Consider the following 27,235-nt stretch of genomic DNA (forward strand, 5'->3'; position numbering starts at 1 on the left):
AGTAATACCTACTTGCTTTATTTCATGTCAAGTGTATTGGGAATATTATTTACTGAGGTTAACGTGTTAAAACCACAATATAATTATCAGAGACACTGTAGTGGAGGGTTTCAGATATTTTGACCACTTGGGGTTCTTTAAAATGCATCCACGTCTAAGCAGACAGGTGTCAAGCATTTCCCCCTTAATCGGAATTGCAGACACCACAGCCATTGTTTGATTTTGCGGCCTTCAGTTCAGCAGTCAAGGGTTACTTGACGGGTATATTAGTTGTGGGCTATGGTCTTGCTTCCATGATGCATCTTAAGTACAGCAGTTTTGTGCCAACCAGGCATCTCTACTAGTGCACTGGTGTTGTGTTTGCAGACACCACAGCCATTGTTTTATTTTGCGGCCTTCAGTTCAGCAGTCAAGGGTTACTTGACGGGTATATTAGTTGTGGGCTAAGGTCTTGCTTCCATGATGCATCTTAAGTACAGCAGTTTGGTGCCAAGCAGGCATCTCTACTAGTGCACTGGTGTTGTGTTTTTGTATTCATAATTTACTGCAATATTTATGCATTTTATCAAGGTGCATTTCTGAGCAGCTCTGAGTAGTGTGCTGGTGCTTATTACATTTCTAATTTCTTGCAAGAGGTATTGATTGTTGCATGTATTCTGAGTTATATATGAAGTTACGAATTTTCCTTCTTTTATACTCTGTAAGACTGTAAAGCCCAACAAGTCACTCTGATATACTTTGCATATTGTACATCAGATGGCTAATTTGTGTGTGCAGAGGTCATATAAACAGCCCATAGTGTTTTGAATGGCTTGAAGACTGCCTTAGGATCAGAAAAAAACTGGTGTGAAGAGTGGGATAGTCTGGGTGAACAGCGGAAGTTCCTCAGATAGGCTGGCTGACGTTTCGATAGAAGGACCTATGTTCGTCAAAAGTGCCTTGCCTTCTTATCCTTGGCATGTTAGTTTTAAGGGGGTTAGTAGAGACGTCATCTCCTGGTGGTGGTGCGTGTCCCTGTTGGCAATTGCTGTCGGAAATGAAAAAAAAAGCTAGAAAGAAAACAAGTGCAGTGCTCACTTCATTTCAAGTTGGCTGGTAGCAATTCACAATGTTCTCAGAGGGCGGGGAAAAAGGGAAGCAAAAAAGAGGAAACACGCAAAGTAGGAGCGGTGTGCTACCAAGGGGTGGCCGCTACAGACACGAAAAAAGCAAAGAGCTTCAAAGTTCGAAGTCAGCAGACGGTCCCCGCGTTTGGCCATCACAAAGGGTTGCCGACGATAAAGGCTTATGCTATTCTCGAACATCTATAAATCGAACTCATAAGAAAGCGGTTACAAAAGAGCGCGAGAAAGAAGCAGGCGGCTACTTTTAAATGACAAGAAGTCAAAGGTGAGCGATATCAGATGTGTTCGGAAGAGGATGTGTTTAATTGGGAAAGTCATTAATTAAAATATGTTTTCACTATCACCGTAGGTGGCCCGCTCAACAGAATTGCCTCAAGAATTCGGCGGCATGTTGGCAGAGAAATAGAGATATTCAGAATGCAAAGGAAATAAGCATCAACAAGAGAAACACAAAAAGAAAGGAAAATGAAAAAAGGCTGGTTGGAGGTAGATGACACGCTAGCGTTAACAGACAAGGAAAGGAAAAAGAGACTCAGAGAAATTGGTGCCTTGGCAATGACTTAATGGTGCACGGTAGGAGTGTTTCTTGAAGCGACAAGAGAGGAAAGAAAGCTGTGGTTGAAAGGTTCTGGAAAATAAAAACTTCGTAGTATGTATATAGACACAAGTATATCTATATTCATAATTTTAAAAAAAATTCGAGAGAACATCAATAGTACAACTTGTAGTCTAAGAGCGATTTCGTGTAATATCGGTTATGTCTATTAGAAGGTTGAAGCTTTTTCGTTTCTAAATGCTGTCGTAATTATGCTATGGCGTTCAGCGATTCAAATTGCGACGTGCTACATTGATTCGTGATCGGTGTAGGTGCTCAGATTTGTGTATCAAATATCATTCCATGTATTTCCTCTCTCATGGTGAGCAGAAATTTGTAGAACTTAAAGCTTTGCTTGGTCGAAATTGTGGCCCTGTTGGTTGAAGTGACTGGCTACTGCTTTTGATAAATTGTGTTTTGTGTGTGCACGTGGCCGTTCAGTTTTACGTAAATTGGCTGCCCAGTTTTGCCTATATATTGGTGTCGGCAGGTGGTACACTTAAGACAGTATATTAGATTGTTTGAGGTGCAGATGAAGATCGATGGGACCTTGTGAATGTAGTCAGATTCTGTGCTTTTTAAGTTGTTAGCCAGCTATATATTTTTACAGGTGGAGCATCTGGGCTGGCCAGAGGAACCAGACGTCCTAGTGTTTGCTTTAAGTTTTGCGGGAATTTGCAATGCGTGGCACGTGGCATTTGCAACGCTAACTTAGACATGCTTGTTCACGCAAACTTAGACTAGGACGTCTGATCCCAGTGGCCGGCCCATGTGCTCACCCTGCAAATATATACAGCTGGCTACCAACATAAAAAGCACATTATTTGACTACATTCACAAGGTCACATAGAGCTTCACCTGCACTTTTAAACAACTTAATAAACTTTTCTGAGTGTGTCAGCTGTAGAAAACAATATTTAGGCGAAACTGGGTCGCCAATTCACGTAAGACTGAACGGCCACCGTGCAGACACAAAGCACAATTTGTCTAAAGTAGTAGCCGGTCACTTCCACCAACAGGACCACAATTTCGAAAAAGCAAAGCTTTACGTTTTGCAAAATAATTTCCGGTCACCGCGAAAGAAGAAATACATGAAATCATACTTTACACACAAATTTATGTCCCTACACCCATCAGGAATCAATGTTGCACGTGGTAGTTTAGAATCGCTGAAAGCCATTGCGTAATTGTGGCCGTATTTAGGGACTAGAAATGTTCAACCTTCAAGTAGACATAACTGGTATTACATGGAATCACTCCTAACCTACATATTGTACTAAAATTATTCACTCTAAATTTTTAAAATTTTAATTATAGATATGCATGTTTCTATATACATGCTACAAAGTTTTTATTTTCTAGAATCTTTTGTCTCCTTTTTTCCCTCGTCTGTTAACGCTGGCGTGCTACCTACCACCAATCCGCCTTTTTTTAATTTTTCTTTTATTTTGTCCTTCTTTCGTCACTGCTTAGTTCCTTTGCATTCTGAACTTGCCTATTTTTCTGCCAACATGCCGCCAAAGTCTTGAGGCAATTCTGTTGAGCGGGACAGCTACGGGGATAGTGAAAGCATATTTTAACCAATGACCTTTCCCAATAAACACGTGGTCTTCCAAACACATCTGGTGTCGCTTACCTTTGACATCTTGGCATTTAAAAGTAGCCACCTGCTTCTCTCTCGCGTCTTTTTGTAACCGCTTTCTTATGAGTCCCAATCATAGATGTTCGAGAATAGCATAGGCCGTTATCGTTGGCAACCCTTTGTGATGGCCAAACGCGGGGACCGTCTGCTGGCTGCGAACTTTCAAGCTCTTTGCTTTTTTTGTGTCTGTAGCGGCCACCCATTGGCAGCACACCGCTCCTACATTTGGTGCTTTCTTTTTTTCTTTCTTTTTTTCTCCATCCTCCGAGAACAGAGAACATTTTGAATTACTGCCACCCAACTCGAAATCAAGCAAGGACTGCACTCCTCTGCTTTATAGTTTTTTTTCAGGCTACGACTGCCAACAGATCACATGCCATCGCCAGGAGAGGACGTCTCTACTAACCTCCTTGAAACTAATATGCCAAGGATGAGAAGGCTAGGTACGTTTGACAAAAATAGGTCCTCCTATCGAAACGTTGGTCAGCCTATCTGCGGCATTTACACCTCTAGGCTCTCATTTTGATTTTGTTAAGAGTGTGTTTTTGAGAAACGAATGCATTCTCTATTACCTAGAAAGATGCTGAAAAATAAAGCTTGAAATTTTAACATGTGGTGAAGATTCATGGGGTGATGGCTGATCTGTTAATCATCTTTCTTCAACCACTGACCTTACCTGTTTGAATATTGGTGGTAAAATGCTCTAACTGTGGTATAAATGAAAATAAAATGTATAATAAATGTGTTTGCTTTCAGTTGAGAGAAAACCTGTGTTGTGGTACATGGTCTTGACAATTATCTTACGCCAATATATGTCTACTTTTAGGAGGGGGGAAAAGATATATGTCATTAGGTGGAAACGATGTCTACCAAAGCAGCTCTGTTATTTTTGTATAATCAGAAAGTTTGAAATGAACTAGGTGAGGCTGAACTCTCATGGTTTTGCGATACCAAGTGCAACTGCAAATTAAGTTGCTGAAATATGTATATATCTGCATCCTGCATGAGACGTGTGCACTGTTACTGGTAATAATGTTTTCAATATAATGTGTTTGTGTGTCTACACAAACATATGCATACCAAGCACGCTTGCTGTATCGACTCACTGAGCCACCTATTGATACACAGCAGAAAGTTTTTACACCCAAAAGGGTGTATAAAGGGTGCTTTTTCAAGAAACCACCTTTTGCAACACCCTTTAACACCCATAAATGGTCGATTGAAAAAAAGCACCCATTTGTTTGGGTGCTTGCCTCGATAGCACCGTAAAATAGGCTCTAAGGGTGCTTTTGTGCCTGAGAAGGGTGTAGATGACGATTCATCAGATGGAATATGCAGCATAAGAAGAACAAATAATTATAATATTTGGGATTTTACGTTTCAAAAACCTCAATATGATTATGAGGGTCGTCGTAGTGGAAAGCTCTAGAGATTTTGACCATTTGGTGTTCTTTAATGGGCGCTGATATCGCACAGTGCAAAGGCTTCTACCTTTTCGCCTCCATCTGAATTCGACTGCCAAGGCCGGCATCGAACTCGCGGCTTTCGGATTGGCAGCCGAGCAGCGTAGCTACTGCACGAATATGTGGACCTTGCGTTAAATGACGACCTAGACTTAGAATGCGTGAAGGTGCTCTCTGAATACAGCAGAATGCCAGCAGAAGCAAATCGCGTTTCATCTATAATGGCAATGAACTGCAATCCACGTTACGAAAGCTCACCTTAGCGTTGATTATAAGCTACATGTTTGCTGTTGATTATATACAGGAACATATTGTTCGCCCGAGTATGGGTGTGTGTGCGTGAGCCTGCGTATGTGTTCGCGTGTAAGCGCGATTGTGTGTACACCCGTGCATGTGTGCGTGCGCGTGTATGTGGGAATCCGTGCTTGTGTTAGGCGTGCCTGTGCACATATGTACGCCCATGCATGCGTGCGTTTACGGTCACGTCTGTGTGTTGCCGTATGTGTGTATACGTGTATGTGTGTGCCTGTGAATAAGTATGCGTGTTTATCAGCCCATGCGCCCTCAAATTTCGTGTGTGTGTGTGCGGGGGGGGGGCACTGCTTCTTAGTTCGTTCAGACTGGAAGTCTATATGGGAGGTGGCTTAAGAAATGGCGGTGGTCAACGCACTGTACACGGACTATTCAGTACATGGAAAACAGCTGCACATTTTCGTACCTCATCATTGCTTACGAACTTGCTGTGGTAGCTGATTAGATCCGCTGAGGCGCTTCTACGCTCGAAAAAGTGGGTTATGACCAATTCACACGGAAAGCTGTCACTGCACTTATGCACAAACATCGTTTATATTAACAACGTTTAACAAGAACGTGCCCTGTCTTTGCTACAGGTGCTTAGCTAGCTCAATGGGCAAGCATATGGAATTATGTACTGATCATGTGGTCAGCAAAAAGTTTGTTATAACAACCTCGGCACGTTTCGTGGTGCGTGACAACCCTTCTAAACATCCGCGACTGTGGATTAATTTGTTCCATTTTCGACTACGCATTCAGTGTTTGCGGCACCATACGCGGAATCGCCAGACACAGACAATGCGAAAAGAAATTCCTCTGGAAAAAGGTGTAGCGATGCTCTCCCGCTAATGCCACCGAGGACGAAATAATTATTGTTTCTAACCATTCCATGGTGCACTTTGTTTTCCGCAAGTTTTGCTTCACTATTTTTCGCCCACTGCTATCGCATTCCGTCAAAATACTCAAAGAACCCAAGGCTGGTAAATAACCTGCGTCGCTGTGCGACTGGCTGGAAGGAGAGTTGCCATTTACAAGGAGTCATTCCGCGTCGAACGGCCGTCCGCGGTATGCGCCATAGCGTTTGCCTTTCGGCGCTGTCTTGGCGGGTTTCCCGCTCCTTCCCCCCCCCACTCACCCCGGCCAGAGTTGCTCCCACAACGGCGGCGTAGATAAGCGAATAGTTGCGTCACCGAACACCTGCGTCGACAGCTGCAGCGCCGCCGCCAGTGCCTCCTCCTTCTCTCTCTGAACGTTGCTCTCTCTGTCTCATCGTCTTTCAAATGCGTTGCGTTGGTCTGTGGTCTTGGTCGCTGTGTGTGTTCTAGCGAACAGGCGCATATTCAATGGTGCTCACGCATGACACTGTGTTCCAAGTGACGTTCGGATTAAGAAATATTCGTGGAGTGGCGGACACGGACAACGTGGGCCTGTTAACGGTGAGTGTACTGTTTTCGTGGGTAGTAATCATACAGTGCTATCTGGGCGCCTGCAGCAGCTCTGCCGAAGTAGGCTGCCAGCCATTTATAACACCATGCGTTCGCGGGCCTGTTTCAGATGCCTGATTAAACGTGTGACTTAACGAGTTCACACTGCAATGCGCGATGTTGTGTATGTGCCTGCATCACTCATACAGTGAGTGATGTGATAAATTAACAAGGGCGGGATTAGTTGCTGATCGCACATTGTCTCTACATTGCACAAAGTGATTGATATTGTTTTAAGATGTGCTTTGGGCTACATCGTAATAGCACTTCTATTAATACTCAAATGTGCAACTTGCTTCTGTAGGTGTAAGCGTAAAAAAAGAAAGAAAAAAATTATGTATACAGAGGCGCACTGTAGGAAATGGCTTTTTTTTGCTTAAAGACGGTATAGTTGGAGGTGCTGATATGCCGCGATGCTCTCACCTCGTGCGCCTCGGTCTTTTAAACTATTTAGGACAAGTGTCACCAGAAACAGGGAAATATCTAGCAGACTTCCAAAGGCACGTTGTTGTGGCCATCGCCGTGCGCTGTTTTCCCTCGTTTCTGTTTGCTGTTTTCGTGCTTTGAATTCATCTGCGATAACATTCGGCGTTATAACAGAATCGAGAGAGTATACGTGACTGTGGGAGCTATGTGCGGTAGCTCTAGCATAAGCCATGGCTGCTGCAATGTAGACGGCGTCCGCGCGCGTTGGTGTCGTTAGAGCGCTCCTACTTGCTTGATTGTGTTTAACTGAGTTTTTAGGCACGGGCTACGTTTGTAAGTCCCGTGGTGAATAATCGCTAATAGCGTGCCCCTGATTGCCATCAGAGGGAGGGCTTGGTTGTCAAAATATGCCAGACGCTTTTTCTGAAAGCAAGCTTTGAAAAAATTTTTTTAAAGAAATACTTTCATACGTGCTAGGCAGTGCCTATTGCAGGCCCGCAACTCTTTAAAAACTGGACGAGCTATCACATCTTTTATGAAATTACAAGGAATTAAGATGATTGAAATAAAGATTACGAATTTCTGTGCTAGATTAGGTGCACAAAACACATGTTCGCAGCCCTACGTCTCGAAAGCGGGCAATTAGGAAGCACAGCGTCAAATTTGTATTATATTCCATTGACGGAGCGTCTTGTGAGGGTAGAAAGAACGAGAAAATTGTTCATTTTTGATGCCCTTATAGAGGCAGTCTACTGTCTGATCGTACCGGCTTAAAGCCGGTACGCACCGATGATCTCACCAGAGAAGGATTGGTCACCCTGGTGCAGTATCTGGCCACCCCCTCCCGTAGGCATTCGTCAATTAGCTCACGGCCCTCAGTCCCCACCAGCTGCGGAGCAACTGACCACGGCGGCGGTCAGATCTGCAAAGCAGCAGAGGGTGCTAGGAATCTCTGGATACGGACAGGCCACCATTGGAACTTGAACTTAGCAACGTTTAACGTTAGAACGTTATCTAGTGAGGGAAGTCTAGCTGTATTATTCGAGGAGCTAGAAGGCATTAAATGGGATATAATAGGGCTGAGTGAGGTTAGGAGGACAGATGAGGCCTATACTGTGCTACAGAATGGGCACGTCATTTGCTATCGGGGCTTGGCAGACAGAAGAGAACTGGGAGTAGGGTTCCTAACTCACAGAAACATAGCTGGCAACATAGAGGACTACTATAGCATTAATGAAAGGGTGGTAGGCATTGTAATTAAACTGAATAAAAGATGCAAAATGAAGGTAGTACAGGCTTACGCGCCTACATCCAGCCATGATGACGCTTCAGTTGAAAGCTTCTATGAAGACGTGGAATCGGCAATGAGTAAGGTGAAAACACAGTATACTATAGTAATGGGCGACTTTAATGCAAAGGTAGGGAAGAAGCAGGCTGGAGACCAGGCAGTAGGACATTGTGGCATCGGCACTAGAAACGCTAGAGGAGAGCTACTAGTAGAATTCGCAGAACGCAATAATCTGCGTATTTTGAATACCTTCTACCGAAAACGAGAAAACCGCAAGTGGACATGGAGGAGCCCTAATGGCGTAAATAAGAACGAAATAGACTTTATAATGACTGCACACCCAGGAGTCGTGCAGGATGTGGACGTGGTTGGCAAGGTAAGATGCAGTGACCATAGAATGGTACGGGCTCGAATCCGCCTAGACTTGAAGAAGCAACGACAGAAACTGATACGCAAGAAGCAAATCAATGAGCTAGCACTGAGAGGGAAAGTACAGGAATTCAGAGTGTCACTGCAGAACAGGTACTCTGCTCTTAGCGAGGAAACCAACCTCAGCGTAGATACAATGAATGATAATCTGACGAGTATCATCACGGAGTGTGCAGTGGAAGTTGGAGGCAGGGTAGCTAGACAGGACACCGGCAAGCTTTCCCAGGAAACGAAGAACCTAATTAAGAAGCGTCAAATCATGAAAGTGTCAAGTCCAACAGACAAAATAGAACTGGCAGAGCTTTCGAAGCTGATTAATAGACGTAAAGTATGCGATGTAAGAAGGTATAACATGGAGAGAATCGAGCACGCTCTGAAAAACGGAGGAAGCGTCAAAGCAGTGAAGAGGAAACTTGGGATAGGCAAAAGGCGGATGTATGCACTAAGGGACAAAGAAGGCAAATTAACTACCAATATGGATAGGATAGTTAAAATAGCGGAGGAGTTTTACAGAGATCTGTACAGTAGCCGAGACAACCACGACCTTAATACTATAAGAACTAGCAGTAACCCAGACGACACCCCACCGGTAATGATAGAAGAAGTCAGAAAAGCTTTGGAGAGCATGCACAGAGGCAAAGCTGCTGGTGAGGATCAAGTAACATCAGATCTGCTGAAAGATGGAGGACAGATTGTGTTAGAAAACTAGCCACTCTATTTACGAGGTGTCTCCTGACGGGAAAAGTACCAGAGTCTTGGAAGAACGCTAACATCATCTTAATACATAAGAAAGGAGATGACAAGGACTTGAAGAATTACAGGCCGATCAGCTTGCTCTCTGTAGTATACAAGCTATTTACAAAGGTAATTGCTAGCAGAGTAAAGAAAACATTAGAATTCAATCAACCAAAGGAACAAGCAGGATTTAGAACAGGCTACTCAACAATTGACCACATTCATACTATCAATCAGGTAATAGAGAAATGCTCAGAGTATAACCAACCACTATACATAGCCTTCATAGATTACGAGAAGGCGTTTGATTCAGTAGAAATATCAGCCGTCATGCAGACACTGCGGAATCAGGGCGTAGATGAAATATATATAAACATTCTGGAAGAAATCTACAGGGGATCAACTGCTACCATAGTGCTTCATAAAAAAAGCAACAGAATACCAATAAAGAAGGGTGTAAGGCAGGGGGACACAATCTCCCCAATGCTATTCACTGCGTGCTTACAGGACGTTTTCAGAAGCCTAGAATGGGAACAGTTGGGGATAAGAGTTAATGGAGAGTACCTCAGTAACCTGCGCTTCGCCGATGACATTGCATTGCTGAGTAACTCAGGGGACGAATTGCAACTCATGATTACGGAGTTAGACAAGGAGAGCAGAAAGGTTGGTTTTAAAATTAATCTGCAGAAAACGAAAGTAATGTACAACAACCTCGGAAAGGAGCAGCGCTTTGCGATAGGTAATAGTGCACTTGAAGTTGCAAAAGACTATGTCTACTTAGGGCAGGTAATAACCGCAGAGCCTAACCACGAGATTGAAGTAACTAGAAGAATAAGAATGGGGTGGAGCACATTCGGCAGGCACTCTCAAATTATGACAAGTAGATTGCCACTGTCTCTCAAGAGGAAGGTATATAACAGCTGTATCTTGCCGGTACTTAGCTACGGAGCAGAAACCTGGAGACTCACAAAGAGGGTTCAACTTAAATTGAGGACGACGCAGCGAGCAATGGAAAGAAAAATGGTAGGTGTAACCTTAAGAGACAAGAAGAGAGCAGAGTGGATTAGGGGACAAACGGGAGTTAAGGATATCATAGCTGCAATAAAGAAGAGAAAATGGACATGGGCCGGGCATGTAGCACGTAGACAGGATAACCGCTGGTCATTAAGGGTCACCAACTGGATTCCCAGAGAAGCGAAGCGGGGTAGGGGGAGACAGAAGGTTAGGTGGGCAGATGAGATTAAGAAGTTTGCGGGTATAAATTGGCAACAGCAAGCACAGGACCGGGTTAACTGGCAGAACATGGGAGAGGCCTTTGTCCTGCAGTGGACGTAGACAGGCTGATGATGATGATGATGATGATGATAGAGGCAGTCAGAATGACACTGATTGGTGACTTGTAACAATTATTCAGATTCTTAGAGGCTTGATTAAAGTCAGTAAATCTTTTACTTTTTTTTGCAGACCTCTTCGCTAGTGCCACGCCCAAGATCATTTGTTCTCATGTAAAAGAGAAAGCAGAGATGTCTTCACTGTTTGTACATGAAGAGGTAAGTTTCTTGTGCGTTTTGATTAATGCTACATGTTCGGAACGTTGTACTTTAAGAATTGTTTTTCACACTGGCTCACTACCCTACGAGGAATTTGATTCTTAGGTGAGTTCAGGCTTTCGTAAGTGCCATTTTTGAGCTGTAGTCTTACACTTCACCTCATTTCGGGAATTTGATGTATGCTGGAAAACTCTTATCTTTATCATACGAAATTATTGGAATGTATGGGTTGTTTGCTTCGAGTTCAGTGTATTGTGAATTACACGCCATTTCGAAGGATACACACTACACATTCTTTATATATGGTGCTGCCAGAACAGCACGAACATCCTTTTATGAGTAGTCATATTTGCTCTTATTACAGGATGAGATGGTGCCGCTGACGTCCTGCGTAGTCTACCCCGGCCCCAGCCTAGAGCAAGCCTACTTCCTGAACCTCCACATGGATAACCGAAAAATCTTCCGTGTCAGTAATGACGGAGAAGGAGTGACAGCACTGATGAGTTGATTTTTTTTATTTTCAACATTGTCTACGGCCGCAAGGCCTTTAACAACCACCGTGATTGAGCGGCTTTTTCTCGGCGTGAGTTTGGAGTTTATGAAAGAAGTTTTTCAGGCAGTACGACGCTGAAAATTTTAGTGGCACAATGCCTGAACAACTTTTTCTAGGGTGGTCATGGTAGATGAAAAATTATTGTTATTTGTGTAAGTTATTTTGCTTAAATATAGCTGGATCATTCCATGCCAAACGTCCCAGCCACTTTGGCGACCATCTGAATTGTATTTGAAAAAAAATGTGCTGACTTACTGCGTTGAAAACAGTGAACTGCTAGAATATTTCAGCGAGAAAAAAAATTCGTTCATGTGGCTGGCTTATAACTTCCTGGCATAATACCGTCTGTGTGCTGTTTGTGGAAAATTTCATTTTGAAACCACCGCTTATTTTTTCTAATGCAAATTCGGTCTACCTGTTAAGTAAATGTGCTTCTGTAAGGTATTTGAAGCTCAATAATAATAGTGCAATTTTTTCGCCACATTCGCTTCCAAGAACAAAGCCAAAATGTGTTATGTTTGCATTTTTATTTGCAATATTGCACTTTGTATGTATATCTGAGCAGTGAATACTTACTCCACAGAAGGTATATTTTGAGGAAAAAATATCTTTAGACCTCTCAAGTTGCTGAAATATACGAGAAAATATCACGAATTTCACAAAATCGTGATTTTTGTCCGTATTGGGATGCAATTTGCTCCATGTTGTGACACAATAAAAACTCATCATTATACCTAAATTGTAAGAAAATGAAATTTTTTCTGTAATAAAAATCTTATCGCAAAAAGGACAGGAAAGAGCGCTGTCAACTGAATTTTATTGAAGGTGGTACGAGCGTTTTTATACTGAGCACAAGACCAGGACTCATCTGCAACAACACATGTGTGACCATGACAAAACAATTTGAACCGAGAAAAGAATACTCTTTTTCGGAAAAGATAAGTTGAGGTGTACTGATGCATTGATGCTTGGCCTTCCTGATAAAGAGTTCTAAAATCTCTCATTTTTTCTGCTTGCTTTTTTTTCAAAATCCGTGTTTTATGAAACCTAGGACTACACTTACATTCTTTACGGTGTCCGGCCATGAGACTACTATAGCCCTTCCTAACATTTAAAGCATGCTGTCTTGCTTGATCATTGAAGCATTGCCCCGTGTCCTATGTTAACTTTTCCACATGTTAGCGGTATCTCATACACATTGGATTGGCATTCGGTAAACCTAGTCTAGTGACGAATGGTGCAAGATTGACTATTTCTGTTGCTGTAAGTACATGCACTTTTGAAAGCTTGCAAGGGGTGGAAAACAACAATGTCATATCTGCTGGCTATTTTCCTAAAATTGTGAGACACCTTATGTACGTAGTACTGTGTGACATGCAAAGGTGATTGGTCATTCTCTTATTTTTGGTCCTGTTTCCTTTAACTTTGCTTTCTGAAGGAGGGTTTCACAAACAAGTGTGATGATGCTGTTGGGGTATTGGCTGGTGCTATCAGCCAAGGAGTGCTAAGAATGTTCTGCCTTTTGATAGTGGGCATTCAAAATTAGTAGAAAGAGGAATTGATACCACATGTATTCAGGCCACCCTTCAGAAGTCATGTTAGCACAAGGGTGAGGTCAGACTTACAAACCAGAGAAAAAGACTAAAAGATGCTCGGTATCCCAACAGAATCATCACATCCGTTCGCAAAACCCTCCTGCAGAAAGTAAAGTTAAAGAAGACAGGTCCAACAAAAAACAATGTCCAAAACCTGTGCATGTTATACCACATCACATGTCTCACAATTAAAAAAAATATCCAGCAGATATGATATTAGCGTGTTGTTTTCCACCCCTTGCAAGCTTTCAAAAGTGTGTGTACTAAACAGCAAAAGGAATAGTCAATCTTGCCCCATTCGTCACGAGAATAGTTTACTTAATGCCAAGTTAACGTTTGTAGAAGTATTTTTTATCAGGTAAACCAATGATCAGTGCATCACTACACGTTCACTTATCCTTTATGAGAGGGCAGTATTCTTTTCACAGTTAAGATATTTTGTAGTGCTCACACGTGTCGTCACGCATGAACACAGTTCTTGTACTCCGTATAAAAGCGCTCGTAGCACATTCATTAAATTCAGTTGACAGTCTGTGCTCTTTCCTGTCCTTTGTGTCTTTTCTTAAAGTTGTCGCGCTGTGACTAGCACACAACCATGATGAACCAACTCGCCCAAATTAGGCTCTTGTTACAGTATTAGTATTTTCATTTACAGTAAGCCGGATACGAAGCTCACTGCAGGGGCAAAGGGCTAAAGGCGAACAGCCTGACAAAGGCCCTTGTCCCTCCGCAGTTCGTGACAGTGCAAAGCTTAGACATCAGCACTGACAAACAATATATATATTCAATACATTGGTTTCAAGCAACCTGAAATTGTAAACACAAAATTCAAACATAAATAGCATAAGTAGCATAAGTAGCATAACTTGGTCTACGTAACACGTAGACCGAGTTTCGTACGGAAAGAAGGAGCGGTGCTTTAAAATAAAATTTTTCACATACAACACCTAGACGGCATTCCAGAAAGTTCAGAAGGCATCCACGTGACCAAATATTTTTCCTCTCCTAAATATTCCAGAAGTTCACTATTTTCAATGCAGGACGACTTTTTGGAATACAATTGGGATGGTTGCCAAAATGGCTTGGACATTTGGCATAAAGAGACCCAGCTGTGTCATTAGCCATAATTATGCATTACCTTTTTTGTTTTTTGTGTGTCCTGACTCAGTTTTGTGTTCGCTTTTTGCTTATTATGTTTCTGATCATTGTATTGGTTTCCTAAGTATTCGCTAAAGTTATATGTGCGAAAACCCGTATATGTTTGCATGTACATCATTTCTCATAACCAATTGTTATACATCCAGGAATACAACGCTTAAACCACTGTGATTGTATACATTTGAAAACATTATCCATATATATTTTTGTGTGCATCACTTCTTGGGAACGATTGTGTACATGAAGGCGTATATAGTGAAATCATGGTGATTGTATATATTTGAAAGAATCATAAGTACATATTTGCCTGCATTTCATTCCTATTAACCGATTGTATACATGAAGGAGTATTAAACTGGAAACCACTGGGATTGTAGATACTTGAAAGAATTATAGGGCTATATTAGCGTGTATTTCATTTGTAGTCTCTATGTACTTGAAGCAGTATACTAAACTGAAACCAGTGTAATTGTATGCTGCAAAGAGTTGTCAATAAAGTGAAACTGAAAAAATATAATAAACATTTGAGGTGTTGCATATGTAGTGTACGTATAAATGAACGTATATCTGCTGAAAAAGTTGTGTGGCAGAAGAAAAGTTTATGTTTTATTTGCCTATTAAATAAAAACAATATGCAAGGGCAGCAAGGCTCCATTTTCTGTAACACGCATTATGCATATACTGTGAAGTATATATAGATCCAGCACAAGTTCATACACGATTGTACGTGTTTATATTTTTGCCCACACGCAATGAATGGAGCTCGACAGGTGGCGCACCTTCGATAGTCAGCACCACTTTCTTCAAGTAGTGTGTAATCAGCGCATGCTGATATCCATTAGTGCAGTCTAAAAGAATACTGCCACCCTTGCCATAGGCACTCAACACCCGTGTGCACCCTTCTCGCACCCTCCTCACAGGGTGCTAAAAAAAGTGAAGGACATCGAAGGAACCCTTCCTTAAGGGTGTTTTTGTAACACCCTACAGTTTTTTTACATGTACACCCTATTCTAAGGGTGCATGGTAAAGCACCCTTTTTGGAAGGGGCTGAAATAACACCCTTAGGGTGTCGTCCACGGGACAAGCTCATTTACACACTTCTGGGTGTAAAAATTTTTACTGTGTATACCCGAGATGCTTACGCTATTTAGCACTAAATATTTATATCTCATTGTATAACCATAAAAGGCAGTCAATTTCTATAGTCGGCTTTACAAAGAAGGCTTTGAGTAATATCACTGCATTGCAGTAAGCTTGCTTTACGTATATATATATATATATATATATATATATATATATATATATATATATATATATAGTAAGATCAAACAGACCATATTGCCAAGGAATGTATAGGGGAAGTTAATATACTGAATCGTAATGTAAGTGTGGGTGAAAAGATAACTTGCCATGGACAGGAACCGACCATGCGACCTTCGAATAACGCGTTACTCGAAGGTCGCACACCCTTTCAACACCCTCTTAGAAGGGTGTTGAAGTATGAGAACACCCAAATATTCTGCTGAACACCCTTAGTGTAGGGTGTTCAGCTAACACCCTTTAATTGGGAGTATCTGAAAACACCCATATTGTGTTCCTCTGGCGACAAGTCAGTTTACACCCTTAAGGGTGTAAAAATTTACTGTGTATGGTAACTTAAACTTTTGTATTTCAGAGACAAAAAATATGTTTTAAAGCAAACATAATTCACAGAAATCTGTTTGATTGCATAAGGCTATCAAAAAACACATTTTCTATCCCCGCACTGTACTACTTTTTTCATTTAAACTCCTTGCGTGCGCTACTCGTCCAAAGCTTGCGAATCAACGTCACTGTGTGTCGTGAGCAAGGTTCCTCTATCAAATATCTGTGACGTCTTTTTATAAAAATGAGTGTTTAGATTTAAAGTTATCCAAACACTTCTTTGTTTAACGGTGTCTAGGTTAGTGTGTTTTAGCATTCTTAATATTCGAATCAACCCTAGGTACTGCAGAACGCTTCTGTATTCAAGATTTTCGCTTGAATTTGCCTGCCTTTATACTTCGCTTTAAAACGCCATTTCGAAATACAACCGCTAGGTTCTAGTCAAACTGCTCCACAAGCACTGTGAAGCGACATAGCGAGCACGCAACTCGAGTAAAAGCATGCCGCTGGCGCTGTACCGATGTGATTTCTTCGTTACACACACCAAGTTTCGATGCCCTAAGTGCAGTGGCGCCACCTATATTAAAGGCTGCGTGCACTTTCTCGCAATATTCGCTACAACGAAACAATCTCTCGTCTTCCATGCACGTGTACTTGCCAACTTAAGTATTATAACAAACATATTTGCAGCCAGGGAAGTTGTAATTGTTTTCTCCAGTTTCTTTAAACAAGCTTTTATTTTTTTCTTTAAGAACATAATTGTGAGCTGCTGCTTAAAGTTGGCTGGCTTACCGCTAGATTGCTTTGCAAAGGAACTTGTGCGTCACCAGCGCGGCGCTATTATTAAGGCTGGTGGTTAACAGGGAGCCTTTTATAGGCAGTGGACAGAATTCTGACTGAACATGTCAGGGTTCGTTGGGGCCAAATGACAGGGGAATTTCCAAAATATTTAGAAGTTGAAAAGCAAGAAAAAATTGATCTAGTTTTCCAGATTAAAACATTAAAAAAAGCTAATTACTTTATTTCTCTGAATCAATAAAAATAAATGAAAGAGAAGCCACATCAAGTCAAGGCTACAAATATTACTTCAACGTAAGCCTGTCTGTTCCCTACACAAATGGATAATGCACACAGCTGCTGTTGTTTTTGCTGTCAAATATGTGCCACTCTGCTGAGCAGAATCCTTCACCATACAAGTCAAAGTTGCAAGCAAACTGGGACATTTCCAGACGCAATAAAGGCCTAATTAAAAGAATGAAATAATCTAAAAAGTGCTGAGATAAAAATAAGAACGTTGTGGCCATTTAGACGGGAATCCAAACGTCCAGTCACCGAGAATGAAATCCAATTTGTAAAAAATAACGAGCCTGTCAAACTTCAAATGCTAGTTTGTTTTCTAAATGTTGTCTTTTCTGGCAATACACTGTCTTCTATAGCTAAAGATGCGACACATAACAGGTGCAATTAATTTACCCATGATTTAATATTGGTATGATTCCAGTTCATGATATTGCTTTGGTATGTAATCTTTTGACTCAAATTCTGCAGCATTTATTTTTCATTATCATGTATACGGCCGTGCAAAAGCATCTCACACATTTCGCCCAATGATACAATCCGGCGCTTTCTGTTGCCTCATTCTACATCAAAAAAGAAAAGCTTATCTGTCCACCTGATGTTCATAAAACTGGGGACCCTTAAGCTTCCCCTTTAGGAGTTGAACGCGATAACGAAATCCGGCCCCTGGTGCACCCTTCAACCACCAATCGCATTCTAAATATATGTTTTGTTACATACAAACGCACGCACACAAACACGCACACAGTAAATTGGAGCAGTGCGTGCTATTATCACCGAACTGGCTCGGTTTCGTCGTGACTGCTGTCGAACAATATGCGTTAAAGGGGCTCTGAAACACTTTTTCAAGTAACTATCAAATGAATTCACTAGAAGAGCTTATGGCCGCACGAATTCAACGCCGCAAAAGTTTTAAGAATCCGTCCAGTGCGAGTGGAGTTATAAAGGTTTGTCGCATGCTTCGATTGCATCCCCTCTTCTCTCGTCCCGACCAAAGCGCTGGATGCTAAGCAGGGAGGGGTAGCAGGGAAAAAAGCTGCCGCACTTCGTAACCTTGAGAACTTTTTTTTTATTCTAAGGCGCGGCTTTGTCAGTGTGATTGCGCGCGCACGCGTGGACAAGTAGCAGCCTCCCGCGGCTATCTTGGTAACTTGATTTTTCGGTCAGAGACGGACAGACTATTTTTTCTCACAACCAACGGGGCCGACGCCGGCGGCGGGTTTTCTGCGACACGAGCTTTCTAACGCTATCACGTTAAAATAGTGAGCTGATCAACTTCATGCGTTTCCCCGCTCGTTCACTCTTCTTTGTCACGCTTAAGGCTCGTTCACACCGAAGGCGGGGTGGCCAAAGCAGTGAGATGGCAAGGCGAAAAGCGGAAAAAACCTCCTCTCCAGGCGGCTAAAGCGAGAGAAAAACCAGGTGACAAGGGCGATCGCTGCCACAGCCAATCGGAATGCCACGCTACAGAGGTGCGGTCGTGGCGTGGATGTACGTTTAGGACAAGCGCTGACACCTCACAGGGACACGTGCGCAAAAGCGCGAGATGCCCGCCTAATCTGCCGCGCGGCGATTCATGGGATGTGGTGATCTGTACAGTTTCACGCGCTCTCCACCTCGCCGCTTCGAAAAACTCGCTTGGCCGCTTCGACGCGCCACCTTCGGTGTGGATGTAACTTTAATTACGAGTGCTTTTCTTGCCTTTGTACTACATGCCTCCACCACGCCTATTCAAGATTTAGCCTAATGATTCTTTCCTCCGGTAGTTAAGTAAGCAGTCAGGATTTTCGTAAGCAGCCAGGATTCAGCTCCACAAGTTGATGAAGGGGACACTGTTATGTTTTTTAACCTTACGCGTATTTTGATAAGTTATTCGTAAAATCACTGGGTGTGGTATAAGTAAAATCGGACATCACAGTGAATCGTACTTCATACCACCTCGGATAAGATGGCATGTTATTCAATTCGCAACTGTTATGCGAAAGGGGTTGCAACATCAAGCATGCTACCATTTCATTGCAATAATTGTGGTAACTGATAGGAGCACCCCAACTTGTCCGTGAATATTTTCTCCTTGGCATTGAAGAAAAGGAAACACACCTACTTATTTCTATATCAGAAAACAATGTGCCTATTCAGGACCTGAATTAATTTAACATAGCTTGCCTTGAGCAGCAACATAGGTGCAGTTTCCTGTGCCTTACTAGAATCAATCGAATGAATATGTTTGATTTACAGTAGCATTCAATTGACAACTGATACTCGCCATCAAGACTGGATGTTTATTATGGCATAGAAATTTTTCCTATACGCTTCTAATCAAGTAATTCTCATAAATTTTCGAATATATATATATATATATATATATATATATATATATACATATATATATAGCGAGAGAGAGAGATACATGATATTCCACAACGTCATTAACAGTTGACAGTCTTCAGTTTTACATTTTACAGCTGAAAACGGTAGAGAGAACATCAGTTGGAGTTAGTTACAGCATCACAGTTCACGTGAAGCAAAAGTTGGGCTAGCTGGCGGTTCATATTTTGATGTAAAAACAGTGCAAATATTCAGACAGAGACGAACAAAGAGATGAAAAGACGCTGAACTCGCAACTAAACTGTATTAAAGGAACACACACACATATATCAGGTAGGAGACCTGGTGACATGGCATACCATGGCGACTGCACAGCAAAGCAAACAGCGTACAAAGAAGCACGTACACACAAGGAAAAATGAAACATGCGTCATGCGTCAATATTCTAGAAAAAGGAAAGCAAACAAAAATAATGCCCACACTCATTCGCAAAACATGCACAACGGTTGAAAAAAGTACTAAATTTCACATTACCTTGACAGCACTGAACCCAGGCGTCCAAGCTCCTTTTCCCCAAGTGCCACAGACAGCTTGCTAACACATTTTTCCAACATTTTATTGTAAAAAAGCGTCTGTCACCTCTCTAGTACATTCTTACCGATCGCCGAACAAACAAGTGCTGTTGTCCGCCAATGGCTGGCAGCCATACTCCCTGCAATGAGCTGGCAAAAGCTATTTCTGTAGCACAATCTTTTTTCCTAAATGCACCCCGCAGCACGTTCTAGAATGACAGAAAGCCCTGCCGATCAGTTGTTGAGGCTCTTGGAAACACGTGAGCGCAATACTGTGGTGTGGCACACGGCCTGCAACTCACATTACATTCTCAGTCAGCGGAAATTTGCTTTCTCTTCCCTCGCCAAATGACACTACAAGCTCAGAAGTTACTCGTCACAGCCACTGATCCAGCCATTGCTCATTTGAACATCGTCCACTCGGTGGCAAAGCAGTCAGGTCATTTGGTGTCAGGGGTAAATAGGTGTATAACTATGTGCAATGTTCATTTGTCATAAATTGTTTGTTGTGTTGAGTTTTGAATTTTGTTTTGCCTCCAATAATACTGCTTTGTGGTATCAGATTAGCCAGGTGTTGGCAAATACAAGGTCTGTGCATGTTCTCTGGTGGTTGTTGTTTCTTTGCAGTCATACAAAATGCATCGAGACGTCATTTAGTGCACAAGACAGTCATTTTTCTGGATCAACTTCGTCGAAATCAGCTCATCAACGCCATTGCGTATAATGGTTACCTTGAATGTGCTACGCTGTCATGGCAGAAAGAGACTGTGTATTTTGAAACACACTTCTTCATTATCATGAACGTCGTCTTCATCGTCATTCCGTGTCACAGCAGACGGCGGACATGGCTCGACCCTGCCAAGGTTCGCCCAAAGAGTAAAACTGCTCAAGTTCACGGGGCGTGTGTGACATACTTTTTTGCGTGTGTCATCTCTGCTTGGTTCAAATCCAATGCTTTTGTTGGGACGAGAGAAGAGATAATTTCATATCAGCATGAGGCGAAAAACTTTTGCGGTGGTGAATTGTGAGGCAATAGGTTCATTTAACTATTTCATTCGTTAGTTGCTAGAGCAAGTGTTGCAGGATCCCTTTACAATACGCGAGACATTGCTATATCGGTCGAAAATGAAGGTGCACACGCTCATTTTGTGAGACGTATGACGATACTTAAGCAAGACAATGAAAAAGCATCTAAGGTAGCATCTAAGATACGTGTATTTTGATACTGTCGAGCTCGGCCTATGGACTAGAGGGCCCTCCTCCTTGGTGTAATACCGTACCAAAAATGAAATTCCTACTACAACTATAGAGGCAAAAAAACAGCATATCTGAGAAAAGAGTTATTTCGAGTTGGCGAAGTTCAGGGGGATCAATAATCTCCGTAGTTTGCTTACTCAATCGTACAAAAATGTGAAAACATGCGTGTACAGTATACAAGAACCTGTTTATTCATCACAATGCACATATCAATCAATCAATCAATCAATTTATTTTTCTTTATTTAGGAAGAGCACAGGACTGATATCTCAAGAGATTCAAGAGGTCTCGAACCCGTTCACAAGTCGGCAAAGCAGCAGGAATTGCAGACAATCATGCATAAAGAATAACAAATAAACTTCTACATATCAGATCAGAAAAAGTAATATAAAAACTTTATGAAACAAAGCGCTGAAAATAGAAAGAAAATAGTTGAAATGTAGTCATGAAGTGGCATGAACATCAAAAAGCAACATTAGAAAGGAAGGAATTGCCAGAATTTGCCAGAAATTGCCAGAAAAATGGCCAAAAAAATAAAGAATCTGGGCGAAGTGTTCAATGTGACAGTTCTTTTTTACACAAAGGATGAAAATCTTCGTGGTTTAAAATGTTTAGCAGAGAAAGTAGCCTGTAGAACAATGACTGTTCGTCATAAGCAATTCTTGAGGTGGTGTTGAGATGTCCATATCAATGTTTATAAGTATATTGATATTTACTAAAGTATTCATACGATTATGAATGTCCATAGCCTGTCACGTTGAGGGACAAGAGACATGGCTCGACCCTAAGGAGCTTCGCCCTTAAAAAATTGGCAGATCCCACGTACAGTGTGAATCCTTGACGTGCGAAGCACAAATGAGGAATCTTAATATGTTACTTTCAAATGAGCACAACATTACGAGGGGGAGGTAAATTAAGCCGTACATAACTTTGTTGTCATGATTATTATGTTCGAACGTGTCATTTACCTTCGTCATGTATTCACGTCACCTGACACTAAATATGGTATATGTGGAGCCAGCGAAACGGCCACAAGTGCATCATGAATGACCCAATACACTTCCGACGTAACGTTGAGGCACGTGCACGCTGGGCACAGCAACGCTGCGCTAGCAACGCGAGCACTGTATAGTCTGACGCCAGGCGCGACCAGTGCGACCAGCGTTCGTTGGCGCGGCCAGGCAGCAACCGGCGCAAAATGCGACATGGTGCATTTCGCGCCGATGACGTTACCCAGACAGCACTGCATCTGCCTCTCTTGGTGACGGAGAAACGCCCAACGCGCCCACACGCGCATGCGTCTAAGCAACGCAGCGTGGCGCACGCCTGCGAGTATGGCAGGCAGATCGGCGCCTGGCATGGCATCGCCGTCGTGACGCGACGAAATCAACGCCGGCACGCACGTGGGCTTGGTCCCGTCGAAGTGTATTGGTGCCTTGAGTGTGGCATGTAGTCATCTTGTTACATGACACGCACTTGATGATTATCATGTTTGCACCAGTCACATACCTTCGTAATCCATTTACGTCACGTAATACCTAATTTGGTGTAAGTGAACCTAGCGAAACGATCACGAGCACATCATGAGCGCGGCGTTTAGTCATGTCTAACATGACACGCATCTCATGAGTATCATGTGTGCATCAGTCATACACTTTAGTCATTCATTCACGTCCTGTCATACCATATTTGGCATATGTGAAGCCATCGAAACGACCGCAAGCGCACCATGAGCGTGGCGTGTAGTCATGATTCATGACTTACATGACATGCATATCATGATTTCTACGTTAAGGTATGTCGCTTGCGTTCGCCATGCAGTCATGTCATACCATACCAGTTTTGCAACATGTCGTGTGAGCGAAACCACCACGAGAGCATCAAGATCAATGTAAACCATGCCTTTCATGACATACATATCACAACTTTCATGGTATGACAAGTCAAATATGTTCTTCATACATTCATGTTATGCCATGCTAAGTTTGGTATTGATACCATTTTCGAAACGGCCAGAAGAGCAAAAAGTCATGAGCGGCTACATAGATAGATAGATAGATAGATAGATAGATAGATAGATAGATAGATAGATTTATAGATAGATCTATAGATAAATAGATAGATAGATTTATAGATAGATCTATAGATAAATTTATAGATAGATTTATATATAGACAGATAGATAGATAGACAGATAGATATAGATAGATGAATAGATAGATAGATAGATAGATCTATAGATAGATAAATAGATTTAGAGATAGATATATAGATAAATTTATAGATAGATATATAGATAAACAGATAGATATAGATAGATGATCGGATAGATAGATAGATAGATAGATAGATACGCTCAAAGTCGCCGAAGTTTGCTAAGAAATGCTTCGCATTTAAAACTGTGCCTCTACTTTATAACATACAGGAGTAACATCAGCAGAAAACGCTAAATCATGGAAAGAACAATTTATCTCGCATATTTACACTCGTTTAGGAAATGACACATAAATAATGTGAATTAAGACTGTAAATGTATCATACATAGCTTTTTTGTGTTCCTTGAAATATTGAGTGTATGTTCGGCTAAGATGTGCACTCTGACCGGAGCTCTTATGTAGCCTTGTGAAGATGTTTCATGGTAACAATCACTCAGTAATTCGGCTCTATCAGCAGCAGTTTCCGTTTCAAATGATGCGTCCACAGTCCGTATGAGGACAGCATTTTGCTCTCCCATAGTAAGTCGTCATAGGGCCACTCACCAGGTTTGAAAATTTCAACCCGACAAGCGCAATGCGTACATGGGGCGTTTGCGATTACATCTGCCAAACTTACTACCACCACGGGCCGCAGAATCGGGCCAAATTTAAGAATTGAAGCTGCTTTTTCTTCCTTTTGCGAGTGCGCGCCCAGAGGATGGGGGCAAGACGTGCACGAATGATTTGTCTTACGTACAGGGCAGTGCAATGACGTTGGTATTCTACGTAGGCCACTGGGGTCTGGCGTTGCCAGCAGTGGCACGTGACATAGCGAAAATTCTTTAACACAACATTCGAAGTTTATGTAATTTGTTGCTTGACGAGAATAATCAAGCTTGAGATAAATCATGAGATTCTATAGGGAATGAGCGCATCTTTTTTATTTTTTTCGTGAACTGCAATGAGATGTGGGGCAAATGTGCTTGCGTTGCGTATGCGTTCGTGTCCCTGCGGAGAGCGCATCAAGCAGATGCCTGTTCCGCTAAAGCAATAACGCTCCTGCGTGTTCAAACACTCATTATGCTCATCTATCGTACCTCGTCCAAGCTATCGTTCCCAAACCATCCCGCAGAAACAATCAGTAGACCACAAAATAATGCTAGTCAACAAAACAACGCTGCTCGCGTACTCGGGGATTGGGCTTGTTGGGGCACATCATGCATACTTGACCTCTTGGTCGAATGCCGGAAAGGGTAGGGAAGAAATTTGACTTGCAAAGGCTATACGCAGGCAGGCGGTCAAGGCTTCGAGCTTCCCCACTCTAATTCTCGTTTTGCGCAGCTTCAAAAAAAGAAAAGGGATCTTAGCTTGTAAAGATTCACTTGAAAAAGTTTCTTTGCCATAATGCTCCTCATCAGACATACAACTTCCACGGACTAACTAATATTTATTGTGGGGCCTGGTGAGTCGCCATATAAACATTTTTTTAAATATACATCTGCTGCGCAAGTATTCTGATCGCCACCAGTTGGTGTCGTGAACTCATTCACGGCGTATTTTTGCCAACACAACTTCATCAAGTACGACGCCCACGGCATGCCTGTATGCTTCCCCATAGTAGGTTACTAAGTACTCTAAATTGCTAACCACTTTTCCTATTCACATGCTGAAGTCATAATAGGTTTCATACACGAGACAACTTACCACTACTCTCACAGTAGAGTACGTCGTACTTTAAATCGTCAAACAATTAAAGAAAACTGTAAATAAACTTTTAAAGGTGGTGTTCTTTCTTGAAATACTTGAACACAGAAATCGGCGTTCAACTCCTAAAGGTGAAGCTTTAGGGCGCCCTAATTTTTTCATTCTTCACTGTCTCTTTGTACATGCCAAGCTACAAAGAATAGCAAGTAAAAAGCAGCCGAACACGTCCAACCACGACCTACCCCAGCCAACCACGTTTTCCGCCCCACCCCCCAAATTTGGTTCGTTGTGCTGGCGCTTTGTGACCAAATGTACTGTTGTTCCGTTACTCCATGTATGTGAATGTCGTGAACGCACTTGCTCTTCGATTGTTTTTGCGAAAATGACCATGGTGACAGGAATGTAATGCCAACTGCAGGACCTAGTGACTAAAATACTCGGCTGCTGACCCGCAGGTCACGGAATCGAATCCTGGCTGCAGGCCCGTGTGCTTGCAGACCCGTGTGCTCATATTTGGATGCACGTTAAAGAACCTGAGGTGGTTGAAATTTCCGGAGCCCTCCACTGCGGCGTCTCTCATAAACATATGGTGGTTTTAAACGTTAAACCTCGCATATCAATCAATCAATCAATAACAATGTACCAAACTTAGAGTAGTTCAGGACACACTTACCTTATCTCGTTCATACATTTAACAAGGCCTGCAGACTTGGATAGGCAATCGTCTTCTTTTCTTGATCGGCTTCATTATTCTGTCTAAAATATAGCTAGCTCTGCAGAGTTTCGTGCACAGTTGTTCCTGTAATTGCAAACACGTGTAGAGAGAGAGCTGCGTATTCTATTTATTTTTGTTTTGTGAAATCTCTCCGGGGGCAAGGATATCACATAGCCTGCTGAATGCTGTTGTAAACAACTGGCGTAAAACAGGCAGAACCGCATATATTATAATAAACTTAACACGATGAGAGCAAGCTCGCACAAAAAAGAAGCACTCTACCACTTGATCTTTGAACTTCACTTGTTCTTCGAGCTACTTTTCTTTCCTAGTTAATTGTTGTGACGGCAGTTATATAAACAGCTCAAGGGAGCCTTCGGCTTTAGTGTGCTTGCTGTCATACAGGTCCACGTTATATACTGGTCAGATACATTTGCGATTTTGTTGTGGAGAACTACAACGCTCTTGACTGCATGTGCACTGTGCCACGCTCTGCTTACCACGAGGTGGCTGGTTTGACACACCCCGGCAGAGCTTTTGCGTATCATTTTTTGCAATATGTTGTATGTATTTCAGAACGTTATATCCGGTACGGAAATGCGTCAGCGGAGCCATGGCGGACCCCGCCATAGCAAACTTTCGTGTTAAAGGGATCATATACAATTACAGACAATACCCATACGCAGGTTATGGCACCTATAATATAAGTGATGTAGAATCAGGAGCCACGAGTGTTGTACCGAGAACCATTGCGAATATAATAACTTGCTCAGAAATACTACGATCGAAGACTACTGACCGTGTATTTAGAGACCTAGAGTTCACAAAGCAGAACATGACTTGCATAAGAATAAATAGGTATTTAACATCAAGTTACATAATTTTCTTATTTAAAAAAAACAATGAACCCATTATTACCCCCACCGTCCCTATCTTGCGATAGAAAATTCCAAGCATTTAGCAATAAATGCAAGTTTCACGAACTTAAATTTCGTTCACCCCAAACCACGCATAAAAGAGGTTTGTATATATTGCGGAAATGTGCAGTCCTAATTTTATTTCTAATAGCCGATGCAAAAACAACCAATGCATCTGAAAAATACACAAAGTTCAATTAAGGTGTTTAATTTCTCCTTTTATGAGTCAATCAGGCACCAAATCACAGCAACATGGCTGACCCGAACGGGCAAACTCATTTCCTTTGTTGTTTACCGCTCTGCCTTATGTAGAGGAAGCAAAGTGAATCATTCGCGTAATGCGCTTAGTCAGGAAGCTCATCTCCTGAAAGCGTTATTGAAGTACAGAAGAACGGGTTGTTTCGACCTACGGAGCTGCTAGCGTGATACAGCATCCCAAAGCGAAACGAAAAAAAAGTCCAAATAGAGGCTGTACGTTACATAGGCACAT

Source organism: Rhipicephalus microplus, unplaced genomic scaffold (genome assembly GCF_043290135.1).
Source record: "Rhipicephalus microplus isolate Deutch F79 unplaced genomic scaffold, USDA_Rmic scaffold_15, whole genome shotgun sequence".
Taxonomy (NCBI): Eukaryota; Metazoa; Arthropoda; class Arachnida; order Ixodida; family Ixodidae; genus Rhipicephalus; species Rhipicephalus microplus.